Here is a 6,671-nt window from a genome sequence, read left to right as displayed (position 1 = left end):
TGAAAAATGAAAACAACCTGATACAAACAAGACATGTTGCTCACGTGAACAAACAGTTCAGTGTGTACAGTCATGCAATACACACCACAGAGGTATCCAAAAAGAGGCAACTTTTCTTTTTTTTCCTTTAACGCGATAGTGTTAAAGGCCCCGTGTCGCAGAAAATCTGACAGTGAGATGTCAGTTTGACAAGGATTTTAGAACCACACATACCCAGGCCCTTCATATGGCACAAGGAAGTTACTGAAATAATCGAATTTCTCACACTAAAATACGTCGAAAAATTGTAAAGTACGACTTGCACACAACCTACAGACATGATAGCATCGGATGTCAATTTGAATATACGAGCAAACAATTCTGTTATGCGAACACTCAAACTCCTTTTCTAGCGTTTCTACCATTCATAGACTGGCCACGGCGGCCGCCATTTGCTTGCGAATATCTTGGAGGCCATGGAGCGGCACACATGGTTCCTTGCAACACCTCCAGATGGTGCTCGCCTCCGCCGCATGGCGGCCTGCGCAAGAGGCTGCATTTCTACCAGAAAATCCTTTGTGCATAGCATTCGCCGCGAGCGTTTCCACAGTTACGTATGCTACAGTTGGCAGGAAGCGTAAGAAATCTGGGATCTTTCAATGCTACCACGTCCCACTCTTAAAGGCAAAGCTTAAGCCTACTCCAATTTTTTTTATTGCCAAAAACTAAAGAGAGCTATTTGATATAAAGCCATAAATTCTTCAACATAGGAGATGAGCATTAAATAGGGAACCGTTTGTGTCCTTTCTAGAAAATTGGGTTGCCACGTAACTTTTGTTGTCTAATTAAGGCCAGCTGTTGACAAAAGATATTGGTAATATCTGAAGGAGCAGAAGTGGTTATCAAGGGGGGCAGTAATATACTGCTGTTGATTATATATATATATATATATATATATATATATATATATATATATATATATATATATATATATATATATAGATTATAGATATATATATCTATATATATATATATATAAAGTGGGTGTGGACATTGCGTATAAACCGAGACTAGCCGGCTTCCAAAGGGACCAGGATATGCGCGATGAGCTGGCCTTTTTTACAGAAAAAGCAACATCTATCTCGACCAACACCTCTGTTAAAGGGACACTAAACGTTACTATTAAGTGAACGTGGACTGTTGAAATACCATCCCAGAAACCTCGAAACGCTTGTTTCGTGCCAAGGAGAGACTTATTTTAAGGGAAAATGCGTTCTGAAGCGTCCGCGTACCTCTAGCGCAGTTCTAATCGCCTGCCCTCCGATCGAGTACTGACATGGTCTCATAGTGACGTTGCGCCATCGGTGAGTAGAACAGCGTCCGCAGACGGCGCTACGGCTTTTCTACGCAAAACGCAAACGCGCGGCCAGAAACAGAGCCGACAGCAGAGCGAAAGCGGGAGTATGGTGGCTAACGGAAGGAGAAACGCGCGACCATAAGCTGGTACTTCATTCTATGACGCAAACTTCGACGCTCGTCACAATGGACCCTGACAACGACAGATTGGCTCGCGATGCTGGGCTCAACTTCAGCGATTTGAGCACCTGCTGCTGAGGGCTCGCGCTGCCGGCTTCGTTGCGTACTACGACGGCGGCCTCGACACCGGCTCTCCGGAGCGGAAAAGCAACGAGGGCTTCCCACGACATCACAAGGACGTGGCATTCTCACCGTTTGTTCCAAATGAAAGTTTCGCGAGCCAGCAGAACCCGCACTGCACGACGCGATAACGAAACTACTGAAACTCCGAAGCTTGCGCGGCGCAGAATCGAGCGAAAACGAAACCTTTCGACCACCCATACTATAGTGTATCTAGACACCATACCCATATTACTGAAGGGTAACGTCAAAATGTTATTTTTTCTTAGAATCAAAGACGTAGACAAGTAGCATTTTCTTCCGTCTTATAATCGAATGAAATGATATTTTTAATACGAGTAGTTGAGTATTAGTAACACAAATTATGAGGAGTGCTTTCGTCATCGGGCTAGTACCGGAATGCGTCTCAAATCGTGTCATGCATTTACCTCAATTTCTCGATTACTAAAGCTCTGTTCGCGATTAGATTGACGCCTTAGACGTTCTAGAACCTTGTTCTACCACTTTAACTTGACTTTCTGGTAACCTTTAGTGTCCCTTTAATGATGAGATGTGTACGCCTGGCATGAGGGGTTGTTCACTTCTACGATTTTTGGCGTATTGGCCTCGAGCTCCACCACTGGAAAAGCGGGCGCCACCGTCGGCGTGACGTGCTAGGAGGGATCACGTGGACATAGCGGCCGCGTCGGCTGCTTCGGGCGCGCCGAAGCGAGCTCAAAAGGAGTTTAAATTCCCTCGTACGCTGCGGTCCTCATTTAGTGGCGAAATTTCCCCGCTTCGAGTGTCTCCTTCACAACGCTTCAAAGCACTACAATAGGTAGTGGCTGCCTTTGAAGGCGCTCAACATGGTCGGCTACTGCTCGGTGCCGCAGGGCCGGACGCACGTAACGGAGGCCGGTGTCGGCCTTATTCACACGTAGCCGCAGAACAAGACGCTGCGTGAAGCTTGGCTCGCGAAACATAAAACCGGCAAACAGTCATCGGCTACAACTCGGGTATGCAGCAAGCACAGACGCGAGGAAGATTTCTGCTACGGCGCCCGGTCTGCGATGTTCTGAAAACGCGCACTGAGACGCTCGCCCGAGTCCGCTGCCCGACTAATGTCATGACGGTTTGGTCTATGAACTTGTCGATGCTATAGATACTGGCAAGTTCAGTGGAGTGGAAAGGCAGCGGTTAGAAGCACATTTAAATAAAGCATGGCATATGGTCATGTTTGTGTTATGAATTAATGCACTGGATTACAAAAAAGGAGCAGCGGGAAATTGCACGCTGAGAACACCGATAAACATACAGTGCGACGCAACTCGAGGAATAATATTGAAAGGTCAAAGTATTTAGAAGAAAGAAAGATTGAATCGTCGCGACGGCATATTACAGTCCCCGTAGACATCGAAGTCTCTACAATGAAATTATTTTTGAACAGCTCTGATAGCGCCCACGCAACAATGGTTGCTTGTATACTGTCAAATGCTCATATTCTGCGACCTAAAGCTCATGGCACGGCGAGAAAACGCGCGTGCGGAGAAATCGAAACAGTGCGCGGACAAGCATGCAGACGCGCAGTCGGTCGCTGCGAATCTGCGCGATCGCTGCATTGAGGCTTCGTTCTATTACGCTCCATTTAGTTACACAAACACTATAAGAACCTATTTCACATAGTTTGCTCTCGGCGTTTACCTACCTTTCACGCAAGAAGCCGGTTCGGGAGACTCCATCGCGGCAACCGCGCGCAGTGGCGTTCACTGTACGTATTCGGTAAAGAGATAGCGTCTGTAAACGATTGTGCCCTTTCACCCAAGTAACCACGGATATCCGTGGGACGTCCACCATAAGTCCCAACGTCCATCCATCCGGATATCCAACACGGACGTCCGTGGGACGTACATGAAAAGTCCATATCCTGTTTGGATGTTCGAAGGACATCCCACCGGGATGTCCATGGGACATCCCATTTTGAACGTCCGCTGGCTGTCCATAAATAGGCATGCCCAGGATATACACTAGTGAGTTATATATAAACTAGCATAAATATATTGCTGGAAATTTTAGTTTGTTCATATTATATCTGTTTATTTTTGTTCTCTATCGGACACAGTTCATTCTTTTTTTCAAAGCAAAATAAATATATTTCCAACTTGATATAAATTCTGCCCACTTTAACATCGCAGTATTAAAATACGATTTTTTTTCTATCGGTGGGTCATACAAACAATTTGTAGTTTGCTTTAAAAAAAATGCTTGTGGATGACTAGCAGAATATATAAGCGCCCATTTGAAGCCACTTATTCGACCTAGAGCCAAGCACTCAAGTTACCCCTCATTATGAAAAGTTCCTGATCATAGAGTTTTGGTCCTGACCTCCTAACATGTAGGTTCAGGTTTATCATTGGAACAGGAAGTAAAACACGTTGTTGGGCTAGTTGGTGCATTGTATTAAGAAAAAAACCAGCAAAAAAAAAGACGGACACAGGAAACATACACAAGACAGGCCTCTTCCAGCCTCTTTCCTGTCTTCTCGTATGTTTCCTGTGTGCGCCTGTTTTTGGCTGGTTTCTTAAAACAGGAAGTTGTCTGCAGTGTTCAATTGTGCATACAATAATATCATTATAGGTAACAAAAACAAATCTCAAAGGCTACGCTTTTGGTGGCTGCATGCGTTGAAAGCGATTACGAAAGCTATAATGCGTCAGAGCCGCCATGCATTGACAGTAATCTCAAAGGCTATGTTATTCTGGCGCCGACAGCTTTAGCAGAAACTAAAAAAACTCGAAAATCAGATACCGAATATTCCCAGAATAAGTAAATATTTAACTGTGTAATAATAGAATATTTAAAAAACCTATTTATGTTTGCGTAGATGCACGTGGAAGTGTTAGAACCTTGGCAAAGCAGAACGCTGCAGTCATCCAATCCAATCCAAGCTCTAGCCATCGTCGCCACGCTATTTTTTCATTCTGCGATCGTTTTAGGGCAGCGGAGCAGCGTTTGTCACCTTCCGTGCCTGCCGAAGTCTCCTACTCAGCTACCAAGGTATGACAGCTACATCGATTTCTTTTTTAATTCGTTTGGGTATTGAAATGTGTTTTCTTCACAGGTGCCAGGATGCCTAGACTGCGGGAGAAGCCGCACGCGCGAAAAAAGAGCGTCGCTGGAAACAAAGACGATATTCGAGGACTTCGGATCTCGCACCGGCAGCCAGCAGTCAACAGCTCGAGAATTCGCAAGTCTAGAACTGTGCAGTGGCGCGTATACCCCGCACGCATGCATTAACATGTGCGGTCGGGCTGTCCCTGCAAACATTTGTACGCCTTGTGATGTTGGTCGCTGCACCGAGGCGACATCGGAAGTTCAGGACGGTGGTTGTGACACTACGCTCACTAAGGACAATGTGCCTTGTTTCCCTGATGGATATACTCTACGTGACGCTTCGGATGGTTCACTTCGCTGTGAGAACGGAACAGGATCCCTTAGGAGAGGTGTACGCACAAGTCAATGCGGGTTTTCTGGTAAGCAGGACCCCGGAGTCTACATTTTTCTTTAGCTACCGCGGACTCTTCATTGGCGCCCTTTTGATTCTCCTGGCAAAGAGCTTCTCCTGGCTAATGCGCTCATGATCAGAGCTGTAGCCGTCAGTAGCAGCAAGATCGCCTGCTGATCTCTACGAAAAATAAAAAGCTCCTTTTAAAAAAGTGAAGAATATATTAGTTGTTTTTATCTACAAGTTTGTTTAATATCGTGAGAATATGGTCACTACGGCCACGGCGGGGACATTGTAAACGAGAGTACGCATTCGATGGCCAAGTGAGTTTTAATAATTGTAAGAACGCACTACGCCACGAGAAAGAGCTATTGTTTAAAGAAAGTGAAGAATATATTGATTGTTCTTCACTAATAGTTCGTTTAGCTACGTCAGAATGTGGAGACATTGGGAACGAGAGTACGCATTTGACGGCAAGTTGACTTACGAGAACGCACTACGTCGCGAATAACATTTAAGCTGCAATACCATTAAGCATGTCCGTGTGGCACCCCGCGAATGACATTAAAGTTTAAGGCATTAGCCAGTTAATGTCATTTTTTGTGCCCGTGTCGCAGAGTGCTAGTGAAGTGATGTAGTCAAGATTAATTCCTTCATGTCATTTCTGTTGCTTTCGCTGCTTAATAATGCTAATTGATGTATTTTTGCTCTTTCTTTTTATTCCATGCTGCAAACACAAATGTCAAAGCAGGGTGGGCAATAAGTATTTTTTGTTCTGCTGTTCTCTACCTTGTGTTGTGCTATTGAAATTGCAAGTTTTCTTCTTTATCCGTGTATTTATTTGTTCTTTGAACAGTACGCATATATCTGCTTATTGGTCTTTTTATGTATATGTATAAGGTGACAATAAACGTTTAATTGTATTTGGAAGTTGGTGTAAGTTCATTTCTCGTTTATTTAAAACAAGAATGCATTCAAGCATTAGACCAATGTAATATATGTATATATAATGGTCCGGTGCTTGAATGTGTCCCGGCCACTACTGTCGCTTCAAGGCATGTGTATATCTGGAATATCCCCTGGAAGACACACACACACACACACACATATATATATATATATATATATATATATATATATATATATATATCCTGAACGTCCCCTGAATGTCCATGCTGGATGTCCGCGTCGGACGTACTACGGATGCCAAAGCGATTACCTTTGGATTCCCCAGGGACGTCCCTCGGACGTACGTCGGACATTCATGGATATCCCACGGACATCCCGAATATCCAGAAAGGACGTCCGTCGGACGTCGCCCGGATATCCGTGGTTACTTGGGCAGTTTGCCCAAGATTATTATTTAGACACTAAGAAACTTCTCTCGTTTCGAAAGTACTTACAAAAATGTCCGGGAGAGCTCGCGCGTGGTGTTTTCAGTGCGCGGTGACAGCAAAACATGAGGAGCGTGCCACGTGATCCCTCATACTACACCAGCGAGGCGCTTCCGATAGATGGCGACTCCGTAACTCCTCGCCGCCAATATGGGCAGCGC

General features: G+C 44.9%; 1 long non-coding RNA gene across 1 annotated transcript; it reads left to right on the top strand.

Annotated features, from left to right (window-relative positions):
• Positions 1 to 3,942: 3,942 nt before the first annotated feature.
• On the top strand, positions 3,943 to 6,046 carry LOC139060506 (uncharacterized). The gene is made up of 2 exons (XR_011514875.1): positions 3,943 to 4,668; positions 4,733 to 6,046. It is a non-coding gene; the product is annotated as an uncharacterized lncRNA (long non-coding RNA).
• The last annotated feature ends 625 nt before the right edge of the window (positions 6,047 to 6,671 follow it).

The sequence above is a fragment of the Dermacentor albipictus genome, chromosome 5 (genome assembly GCF_038994185.2).
Source record: "Dermacentor albipictus isolate Rhodes 1998 colony chromosome 5, USDA_Dalb.pri_finalv2, whole genome shotgun sequence".
Lineage (NCBI taxonomy): Eukaryota > Metazoa > Arthropoda > Arachnida > Ixodida > Ixodidae > Dermacentor > Dermacentor albipictus.
Note: the sequence above shows the minus strand (reverse complement) of the source record. Positions and strands in the feature narration are given on the sequence as shown.